This window comes from Poromitra crassiceps (genome assembly GCF_964638095.1).
Source record: "Poromitra crassiceps genome assembly, chromosome: 4".
NCBI lineage: Eukaryota > Metazoa > Chordata > Actinopteri > Beryciformes > Melamphaidae > Poromitra > Poromitra crassiceps.
In genome coordinates, this window is record NC_139626.1 from 64868051 (window position 1) to 64880187 (window position 12137).

The 12137-nt window shown below is 43.8% G+C and overlaps 1 protein-coding gene across 1 annotated transcript in view; it reads right to left on the reverse strand.

The window, feature by feature from the left end:
* The window catches only part of LOC310775426 (protein NLRC3-like), an 83595-nt gene that overhangs the window by 50930 nt on the left and 20528 nt on the right, over nt 1–12137 (reverse strand). The window lies entirely within an intron of this gene.

Below are 12137 nucleotides of genomic sequence, written 5' to 3' on the forward strand. Positions count from 1 at the left end.
GGCGCCGCACATATGAAATTAACCCCAGAGGTGCCAGCTCATATGACATTAACCCCCGAGGCACCAGCTCATATGACATTAACCACTGAGCTACCAGGTCATACAACATTAACCCCCGAGGCGCCAGGCGCCAGCTCATATGACATTAACCCCTGAGGTACCAGCTCATACAACATTAACCCCGAGGTGCCGCTCATATAAAATTAACCCCAGATGTGCCAGCTCATACGACATCAACCCCCGAGGAGCCAGCTCATATGACATTAACCCCCGAGGCGCCAACACACAGACACACAACGGGCCAACAAGCGTCCCACCAAACTAGGCTTGAAGGATGTGTAGCGGCCTGATAATCTAGTTATATTATATTTATACGTATATTATATTAAGCGTAATTGTGCCATGAAAATGAGACTTCATGTCTATGTTATCATTATTATCATATATAGTGGTTTTATATAGTGATAAGCAACCAAGTGAAGGATAAAATTGAAGTTACTGTCTTTTTGCTTGGTATCACCCCTTATTATTTTGCAGACAATGCAAAGCCAGAGTCAGGTAACTTCCAAATAAGGGTCAAAGGTCAAGTTTGAGCTAAAAAAAATTATGTAGATAAATAACTACATTAAATAAACAAATAATTAACACATTTCCAGTTTTCTTCCTACAATACATTTGGCTGGACAACAACAAAACTTTAAAGTCATTTTTCTCAGTTCTACACTCTGGCGAGTTACCCCCTTTTAGCTTTGCAGGGCAGTATTCTCCTATATTGCTGTCAAAGCCAGAAGCAATACATACATACACTTTTATTTATCATGTGAGGACAGATAATTTTCGCTAATGTCTCTTAATGTGTCTTAAAGGTCCCATTCCGTGCAAAAGCTGTTTTTACTTGTAAATGCATATATACTGCTGTCAGCCCTCCCTGTAATGAGTTGTCACAAGCTCAGAACTGCCACAGTTGGATTTGTCCTTATCCAGCTTCCCCCTGCAGTCTCCTCCAAGCCACACCCCCAAACGCTTCGTTTGCCCAGAGGGGGATTTGGGACGTCACAAGCTTCCTCACGCATACTGCGCGGGTCTCTCTCACACAAGCTACCTGCACCATTTTGTCTATAGCCACAAAATTAACACTTCTAGCTGGAGCGACGCCAACTGTACGTGATCCAGCAACTGCAGAGGTGCATTCGGTAAGTCTAGGCATTTTGAGATGTCCTCTTTAGCGTAGTAACCGTTAAGTTAACGATAACTCGCAACCTAGCGTGCTGGTCCACAGACGCTAATCTGATTGGCCGCTGGGAGCCTGGGGCGGGCTCTCCCTCAGCGGCCAATGGGAACTGTTAGTTCTGAATATATTATAGAAACAGACCGTTCTTGGGAAGCGACGAGATGAGGAAGTGAGAACTCCGTCACAACAAACGGGGTTGCTATATTTTCGACAAATTAATCCAGAATCATGTTTTATGGACCAGAGACACACGTTTTTAAGAGGTTACAGCTGCACGAATTGCGACCTTTAAAGGTCTCAACCTGGAATTGGCCACGCCTCACCACCACCAGCAGCAGACTGAGATTCAGCGCCAGGCTCAAGTGCACTGCAGACCACCAGCAGTCCAGGCTCAAGCGCAGACCATCAGCACTCCAGGCTTCAGCCAGGGAACCAACGGCAGCAACATCTGTACCGCAGCCACCACTACAGCCCTGAACACCGCAGCTAGCGGCCAGCAATGGGAGAGAGTAAAATCTCTCCCTTCCGTGTAAGTGTTTGAAAACACCGGTGTGACGGGCCACAGAAATGCATCATGAGTGGTTTGCTTGCTGTAAAAGAATTTATAACTGCCGTTGAGTTTCCGATCCATAGGCTTGGCCCGAGGTTGACGCCAGCAGGACAACATCTGCCCTTGGCATATGAACAATGCGCTGTGTGTTTACCGACCTGGACAGTTTAACAGCAGAGAGGACTTAAGGGAAGTGAATCCAGACGGAACGGAGAAGGTGTGAGGCGCTGGTCAATGACGGGGAGAGACTGACACGGCCGGAGACGCAAGCCAGTTGAGGGTGGAGGAATCACAGCAGAACTTTCTCCAAAGACACCAATGATGAACAGATAAGTGATGACACACATGAAAATTTGTATGCTACAGCTGTTCGACAAACCATTGTTTTAGCAAGAGAATCGCACTGCACACATTATGTACATGCAATGCACACAGAGTAAAAGTACTTTTTTGCATTATTACAGTACTGTGAGATAGAAGTTATGTCTTTTTTTTAGGAAAAGTGATTACTTAGCCTGGAAAACTCTTATTGCCAAGCGAAAAGGTAATGTTTTGTGAACAGACACTGAGATCCCCCCCCCCCCCCCCTCGGCCTGAAGCCTTGAAACAGTGCAGCGTGTTCCAGATAACCACAATGCCCAGCGCACACACATTTTCCCAAGAGGACTGTGAGAAGGCCTCAGATAGTATTGGTCTCTGTAGAATGGCTCTTCATCACACTGCTAAATTAATTGACACATGTGTTAATTAACACATCTGTCAAAGGGGGTATGCAGCTGGTCTTCAAATGACTGAAATCTTTTTATTTTTGTTTTTGTTTTTGTTTTTGTTTGTTTTTAAATTTTGTGTTGTTGTGAATGTGTTTGTGTGCCTGTGTGACTGAGGCAATCAGATTGGGACATCAGATTGGGACATCAGATTGGGACAGCAGATTGGGACATCAGATTGGGACATCAGATGATCAGATCGAACCTGCCCGCATCCGCCACCAGCGCAATTAGCTTTGTCTTTACATACACACACACACACATACGTGAGCTTGAAGACAAATGGTACACACCCTATAAAACACCGGAAGATGATTAACGGAAGACAGACAGCGTGGTGCACTCAGGCGAGTGCATCCTTCATGACGGTTTCCCCATGGCGAGTAGGCCACTGGAGTCATATTTAACTCATTGAGTGCCATGGACGTCTTTCGACATCCAATTAAATAGTGACGTAGAGTGCCAAGGACGTCTTTCGACGTCCAATGCGTTTTTTGACGGTGGGACGTCGATCAAAGCCTTCTGCAGCTCCTGTACAAATATTGTAGCTATTGGAGGTCTATAACCTATTTTACAAACCCATTAGGTGGCGACAGTGCTCTCCAGATTAGAGACAGGTCCTGAGAAACAGGAGGAAAAAGCCGTGATCAAAGAGAAACCGATGCATGCTGCAGCCAGAGCCATATAGATTGCTCTGTCTGGAGCTGACGTTGGCTGCGAACATGAGTCAATCCGCGCACACAACTGAGCTCCTCTGCCTCTGTCTGTCTGTCTGCATAGTTTCTCCACACGATTAGCCACCAGAAAAGCAGCACCCGACGCCAAACCATTCAGCAGTCCGGTTTGGCTCTTCTCTATCGCGCTGGGAGCCGCCCGGCACACACAAACGGAGCACTCCGAAAATAGAGTGGGTGCGTGAGGCTGTGTAGTGTGGGGAGGAGTTTGCAGCTGAGGAGGGGAGGGGGGGAGAGGGGGGTGGGGCACGCAGGGCACGCAGGGCACGCAGGGCATCACACAACTACACCACGGTCACTACATCAGAAAATATTATCTTCAGACTCAGTGAATGTGCTTGAAATGCTGCATTTCACAAAAGGCGGAATATCTCAGCTAATAATTTGAAAAGGCTGTATTTGCTCAAAACGACCTATCTTCTCCGGCTCATAACTAAAGAACGGAAAATGGTATCAATAAACTTTTTTTTGCTGATGATACAATAGAGCCAGTTCGTTCTTTGTGCGTGTTCGGTGTTTACATAGTAATATCACACAATATACTGTGGGCCTCGAGAAATCACTGAAAACGCTCTGAAAACTCTGGCACTGGGAGCGTCCGTTCTCCAAAAGTGGCTGGCACTCAATGAGTTAATGTGTATTATGTAAAAACTGTGATAATGTGTATTATAAAGTGCTTTGGAGAGTAAAGTAGGAAACAGGGGAAGTAACAGAGATGGGGACAAAGACTCAAGCGGACTCAGACGTGTAAAATGATTTGTGAGCTAATAGGGAGCTATTTGAGGAAGACAATGCAGTTTTTTTCAATAGTGTAAATCGATAGCTTATAAATTGAGCTATCTCAATCATTTCAAAGTGCAAATAAAATAGAATAAAATAAAATAAATAGACTAGATTGACCAGTTGCATCAAAATAGGTCGCGGGTTCATTTCCCAGCCTTTGAGCAGAGTACATACCAAAGTCGACTTGGTATGTATGTCTGCCAGATGTTTGGAAATCGTCAACAATTGCAGTGAGAAACCCGAAACAAACCGTTTCCCAAAACATTTGCAGCCTGTGAGAATGTTTTCATACGAAATGTAAATAGCGGCTAGCTGATATGAGTGGACGCTGGAGGAGGGAGTGGGAGGCGGCACCCAAAACGATTTAGTGGGGGCGCCGCCTCTGACTCCAACTCCCAGAATCCATAGCACCAGCCAGCAGGATGCATTGGAAGGATTTTTCTCTTGAGGAGATAAAGCCGAAAGTGGTTTGCTCCAGGAGTTTAATCTGACCAATGTGCTCTGTAGGTTGTGTAAATTTGTGTGTATTGAGCAGGGTTGGGGGTAATTAATCAAACTGTGTGTTCTTAAACAAATATGACAAAAGTGTGGAAGTGAGTGGCTAAACTAAACTGTTTAGAATAGTAGTAAGCTATTCTGGCCTACATAGGAGAACAAAGATGAATATATAAAAACATATTTCAAGCTGCATTGTGAAAGATTGTAGGACTCAAGTGGAAAAAGGTTGAGATAGGACTGATGAGTGGATGAAGAGAATCCACTCGCACAGGATAACACCCTTTTGAGAAGAAGAAAAGTGGAAGGTTGAAAATGTTGCACTGATGTATACTATGCTTGGCGTTATGGTAAGTGTCTAAAATAAAAGGCCATCTCGCCTCTGACACATTTTGCTTATGCTATGAAATCCTGGGTAAATAATCATGTTTGATTTGATATTTAGCGTTCCTAAGAGTCTAATTTGAGCAAGCGATACATTGTAATACAAGTGATAGTGAAATCTGAGTTCCAGTGGTTTTATATAGCCATAAGCCGAAATGCAGTTAAGTGAGGACTTATTAATTATAATTGTGAACACTTAGGGAAATTCTGATCTATACAGAAAGGTAAACAGCCTATCATTTGATGTTTGAGTTGATCATTTTTTTTCTAACAAGTTAGGGATGATAGTTATTTTAGTTTTCTTTGACTGTGTTTGAAATTATAGTTTCTTATCAATAATTTATTTTTAATATTGATAATAATGATGTATTTTTATCAATAGTGTGGAATTGTGATAGCAAATTATTGATTGAGTGTTTATTGATTGATTGATTATGAACTATGGCCCTTCTAAGATGTATTTTGTGAATTATGTTCTTCATCATTGCAGAAGATTGCTGTACAGGGAGAACATGTAAGTGTCTGTGGGAATAGACTGGATTGTTATGTCTTGTGAACATCAGATTAACTATTGACGTCATGGAATATTGAGTTGGAGAGAGGTTGGATGAATGGAAAAGTACTGCCCTCCAGGGTGGGGGGCGGGTATCATAGTTTCAGTATATGATGTGTTGTAAACGATGATTCGGGGCTCTTTCATGACAACGTGGTCGGGAAGAGACCTCTGTGCACAGATGTTATTGTGGAATAAAACCTCCTAAGAACACTAAAAACGGATATCTCATTATTGATGAATCAGCAGGGCATTGCAGCAATTTTTCCATCACAAACCCAGGGCCCCATTGCCACCAGACGGAGGAAACAGGTCCGGTTTTATGACCAGTTCCCCTACACCTCCGGCTCCAGTGCATCGGAATATCCAGCAGACTCTGATAGGGATTTTTTAGAAGAGGACAGCCAAGACGGCCCTCCACACCACCCACACCGCTACCACATGCGACAAAGAAGATCAGACGTGGCAGGCGGGGCTCCAGGAGGAAAACCCAGGTCCCAACAGCGACAGAGCGGCCGCAACAGGACTTAACCTTTAACCTAACTGACCAGACGCTGTCGGACTCCGAGCTTCTCATCCTGAACAAAGGTCTCTCTTATGTTCCCCCTACTCCGGCTAATCCTTTTCAGACTAAGGTGGAACTGTTCAAGTTCTTTCGATCCATGAAATTGAAATACTTCTATAACAAAGATAATGTTCAGGTTTATACACCACCTGACGCTCCCCCGCAACAACTTCCGTTGCATGTTAGAAGTACATTTTGTCCTCCTGCTACAAACAGCTGCATAGATACATTCTGCAAATTGGTCGAGAGAGATGTAGCCAAACTTTTTGCCACTCAACGCAGAGATCCTAAAGCAGGAGAGAGAGAGATGCTTACAGCCCTGGGTAAAATGAGGGATGTAGTCTGGAAACCTGCTGACAAGGGTGGTGGCCTGGTTCTGTTGGACAAAAAATGCTATGATGATGAAATACACTCTCAAATCTCAGATCCCTTTTATTATACCAAATTTGATGGGGATCCTACAGCAACATTTAAACATGAGATTGATTCCTTTCTACAGGACTCATTGATGGAAGGCCACATCTCTCAATTAGAGTTTAAGTTACTGACTAAAGATCATCCCACGATACCTGTTATATATGGTCTACCTAAGGTACATAAGTCCCAAGAGAAACCTCCTTGTCATCCCATTGTAGCCAGCATTGATAGTCTTCTAGAACCTCTATCACTCTCATGGAAATATACTGAGTTGGAGAGAGGTTGAATGAATGGAAAAGTACTGCCCTCCAGGGTGGGGGGCGGGTATCATAGTTTCAGTATATGATGTCTTGTAAACAATGATTCGGGGCTCTTTCATGACAACGTGGTCGGGAAGAGACCTCTGTGCACAGATGTTATTATGGAATAAAACCTCCTAAGAACACTAAAAACGGATATCTCATTATTGATGAATCAGCAGGGCATTGCAGCAATTTTTCCATCACACTTGGGGGCTCGTCCATGGGATCTCACGTGTGGGATGCGGACCTCTGGCATGTCGACTGGTGATAACCTCCTGCCAGAGTTGGACCTGAAACCTCGCTTAATTCTAAGAGAGCAGGGGTCGACATGCGGAGGGACGTAGCCCAGCGCTGTGATCTACGGAACCTGGTGAGGCAAATACACACTGAATGCAATGTTGATTGATCAATTTTATGTCAAATTGAGTAGCTGTCAAATTTAGAATAATGTTATACAATTGGTTTTAAAACATAGACAATTGTAACTACTGCTAAAAGCTACAGGTCTGGGGGATTGTGTAGTGGAAAACGGATGTAACTTCTGCCTGGGCAATCTTTTGCCTTTGAGGGGAGTGCGATGGTATCCTGGGGATGCTCGCGTGAGATAATATTAGATAAAACTCACTATTGCCGTACGGATATACTCACTGCCTAGAGGGTGAGGCGTTGCGTTAGGAGGGAGCGCACGCGTAAGGGGACCTTACTAGAGCCGTCTCGTTTTGGGCAAGGTTTAGAGAAAAAAACCGGCCTGTTTGATCGACGGACAAACAGTAAGACGCGGGTTGAAAGGTATTAAAGGTATTAAAAAACATATACCCAGACCTGAGTTTTGCAAAAGGAGGTATAAATTATATGTAGTTATAATAGAAGGGATACAATTACAAATTCAAAGCATTGGGAAAATTCTTACCATTCATTTACAAAAAAAAGAAAAAAGAAAAGTTGTTTTCAAAAGGTCTCTTTCCTTTGAAAAAAAAAAAAAAAAAAGGGGAGAGTGTGGGTGAAACAGGAAAAAAAAACAATGAGCAGTGAGGCTCATTAGAGGAAGAAAAATCACAAATTAAACTTTTTATTTTGGGGCTTAAACGTTCATATGTGTGTAGATAGGCCGGCCGGCAGGGGACAAGCGGGGCTGTTTATTTTGTTATGTGGATCCACAGTGGGTTTTATTTTAACCCATTCCTGCCCACAAAAGAGGGATTGGTTGTTGTTTTGTTTTTTATTGGTAATACCACAAGGGGGTATTGGTTTTGATTTCGCACACACAAGGGGGTACAGTTGTTTAGAGAAAGCTCATAATGAGCTATGGGTTTGTATTTGCAGGGGTCTAAATACACACCAGGAAAGCACAATTATCTCAAGCGGACCTACACGCCACATTTAGAGGGAATATAGACTGTATAAAAGTTATGGTCTAAGTGGTTTTGAATAAAACCACAGAGAACAACAACAACACATTTATTATGACGGGGAACAGAAAGGACAGTATTCTCCTATATTGCTGTCAAAGCCAGAAGCAATACATACATACATACACTTTTATTTATCATGTGAGGACAGATAATTTTCGCTAATGTCTCTTAATGTGTCTTAAAGGTCCCATTCCGTGCAAAAGCTGTTTTTACTTGTAAATGCATATATACTGCTGTCAGCCCTCCCTGTAATGAGTTGTCACAAGCTCAGAACTGCCACAGTTGGATTTGTCCTTATCCAGCTTCCCCCTGCAGTCTCCTCCAAGCCACACCCCCAAACGCTTCGTTTGCCCAGAGGGGGATTTGGGACGTCACAAGCTTCCTCACGCATACTGCGCGGGTCTCTCTCACACAAGCTACCTGCACCATTTTGTCTATAGCCACAAAATTAACACTTCTAGCTGGAGCGACGCCAACTGTACGTGATCCAGCAACTGCAGAGGTGCATTCGGTAAGTCTAGGCATTTTGAGATGTCCTCTTTAGCGTAGTAACCGTTAAGTTAACGATAACTCGCAACCTAGCGTGCTGGTCCACAGACGCTAATCTGATTGGCCGCTGGGAGCCTGGGGCGGGCTCTCCCTCAGCGGCCAATGGGAACTGTTAGTTCTGAATATATTATAGAAACAGACCGTTCTTGGGAAGCGACGAGATGAGGAAGTGAGAACTCCGTCACAACAAACGGGGTTGCTATATTTTCGACAAATTAATCCAGAATCATGTTTTATGGACCAGAGACACACGTTTTTAAGAGGTTACAGCTGCATGAATTGGGACCTTTAAAGGTCTCAACCTGGAATTGGCCACGCCTCACCACCACCAGCAGCAGACTGAGATTCAGCGCCAGGCTCAAGTGCACTGCAGACCACCAGCAGTCCAGGCTCAAGCGCAGACCATCAGCACTCCAGGCTTCAGCCAGGGAACCAACGGCAGCAACATCTGTACCGCAGCCACCACTACAGCCCTGAACACCGCAGCTAGCGGCCAGCAATGGGAGAGAGTAAAATCTCTCCCTTCCGTGTAAGTGTTTGAAAACACCGGTGTGACGGGCCACAGAAATGCATCATGAGTGGTTTGCTTGCTGTAAAAGAATTTATAACTGCCGTTGAGTTTCCGATCCATAGGCTTGGCCCGAGGTTGACGCCAGCAGGACAACATCTGCCCTTGGCATATGAACAATGCGCTGTGTGTTTACCGACCTGGACAGTTTAACAGCAGAGAGGACTTAAGGGAAGTGAATCCAGACGGAACGGAGAAGGTGTGAGGCGCTGGTCAATGACGGGGAGAGACTGACACGGCCGGAGACGCAAGCCAGTTGAGGGTGGAGGAATCACAGCAGAACTTTCTCCAAAGACACCAATGATGAACAGATAAGTGATGACACACATGAAAATTTGTATGCTACAGCTGTTCGACAAACCATTGTTTTAGCAAGAGAATCGCACTGCACACATTATGTACATGCAATGCACACAGAGTAAAAGTACTTTTTTGCATTATTACAGTACTGTGAGATAGAAGTTATGTCTTTTTTTTAGGAAAAGTGATTACTTAGCCTGGAAAACTCTTATTGCCAAGCAATACAGCCCTAGAGAAAGTGCGTCACATGGATATCAGCCAGGCCAGGAATCGGGGCTCTAAGAAATATTCATGTGTCTGTACCACTACCTACTCTCCCTTAAGTGGAGATATGAAAGCTGTCATTAAAAAACATTGGGATGTCCTTTTCTGTAGATCTTCTCTCACTACAGAGCCAAGAATGTGAGAGACCACCTTGTACGGGCAGATACCACTGTCCAATCTGTTCCTGTACAGAGACGTTTGGATGGGATGACTGGCTTCTTTCCTTGTCACAACTGTGCAGCATGTGAGAATTCCAAGAGGTGTCACACCTTCACTAGTCAGGTGACCTCGAAAACCTGACATCAGACAATGTCTCACATCTACATCTGCTGGAGTGATTTATCTCCTCTCATGCCCGTGCAAGTTACAGTACATAGGCAAAACAATTAGACCTATAAAGACACGTGTCATTGAGCATAAAAGTGTGATACGCAGAAATGACAACAAATCGTCCATTGCCAGAGATTTTCATGAAGCCAATCATCCTGTGTCAACACTCTCATTCTGTGTGATTGAACAAATCTGTAAAACACGTAGAGGAGGTGACATGGATCTGAAACTTTTGAAATCTGAGTGCAAATGGATTTTCTATATGAAGACACTACACCCTGATGGTCTCAATGAAGAATTTTCCTTGTCATGTTTCTTATGATGTTTCTCATGATGTTTCCAATATTCTCTGTTACTCCCTCTCTCCATAGGTCTTGATCCTACAGCCATAAACACATGTGTGTATATGGAATATGTATAGAATACTCTTCAGTTGTTTGTACATGATATGCATTGTAATGCTGTGTATATTTGCTGTATATATTTGTGTAGTGTGGGTTCTCTGCTTGCAGCTTATTTCTGGTAGGCTCAATGCCCTGATTGAATCATTGATGCGCTGCCCCAGCCATGACAGACTCCTCCCTGTGGCTTCAAAACCTACATTACAAGCAGCTGATACCAGGGCTGATGATGGTCTGAGGACCGAAACGTTCTCTTTTTTGCTGTATCACCTCACTTTTGTTTTGCACTTTATGGTGAATTAAAAGCCAAGTTTTTTTGCATCCCTATGCCTCATCCTTTGGAAAGTGTGCAAGCCTTTTTCTCTCAATGTTTGGACTATCTACCTGGCCTGACGCACCTTTGGTAACCATTTAAAGCCTGAGTTAGAAAGAGTGCAAACTTCCTCTGCCACTATTGATCTCCTGAAAGAAAATATAAAATATTGGAGGGACGATCCAGAAGAAGACGGTAATGTAACATTAAGGATACCAACTGCCATAAAACACCAACGAGAAGAAGGGAAGAGATAATGTCATCATTGATGATTTAACTGATGTCACTCTTGACATAATGATGTCACTGTTGAAAGTTGGTGATTTCACTTATGATGTCATACGTATGATGTCATCACAATTACCACGAGGAGGGAACAGACAGACACGACCGATCACATAATCTCCCCCTCGGCTTCGCCTCTGGCAGAGATACATTTCTGACTGAATCATGGAACACAAGATCAGATCCATCATAGACTGAAAACCTTCTGTACCCTATACTACGAAGCTATCTTAACAGACCCGCAATCTGTCACTTTGATCTGGTTTGACAACCCGATCTCCAAAAAAATTGTAAAATAGCAACGTTTGTGGACAAACGTTGCTATTTTACAATTTCGGCTAAGAAATTGTAAAATGGTAACGTATGTGTCTACAGCGGTGGGCGTGGTTTGGGCATGGTTTACGGAGATTTTCTGTTTCTAACCCCTCCCCCTACTCTAATCCTAACCCTAAAATCTCAGAACGTTACTATTTTACAATTTTCGAGCCGAAATTGTAAAATAGCAACGTTGGTCCAAAACGTTGGTATTATACAATTTTCTGTGAGACTGTGTTGGGTTTGACTGAACAGGATCAAAGCTATCTAGTTTAAGGATACTACGACGCTGGTTTTCTACTCGATAACTGAAGCTGGGATCTGCCTGTGCACGCGCACGTTTTTCGCTCGTGCACAGGCGCGCGTCCACGCGAAAGAGGTGCGCTAGCCAATCACATTATGAACAGCTGAGTTGATCCACGCCCACACCCATTTCCACACCCATTTCCTCGTTCAATGAAAGCGCACTGTGATCAGAGTTTTAGCGGATATTTAATGTATCCGCGATTTAATGTCAGAATGAAAATCCGCGTTGGAGGGCTGTCTAGCAGCTTGTATTCACATCAGTCATTTGATTTACTTTGATCAGCGAATTCTGTCTCCTACAGCAGCAACAAAT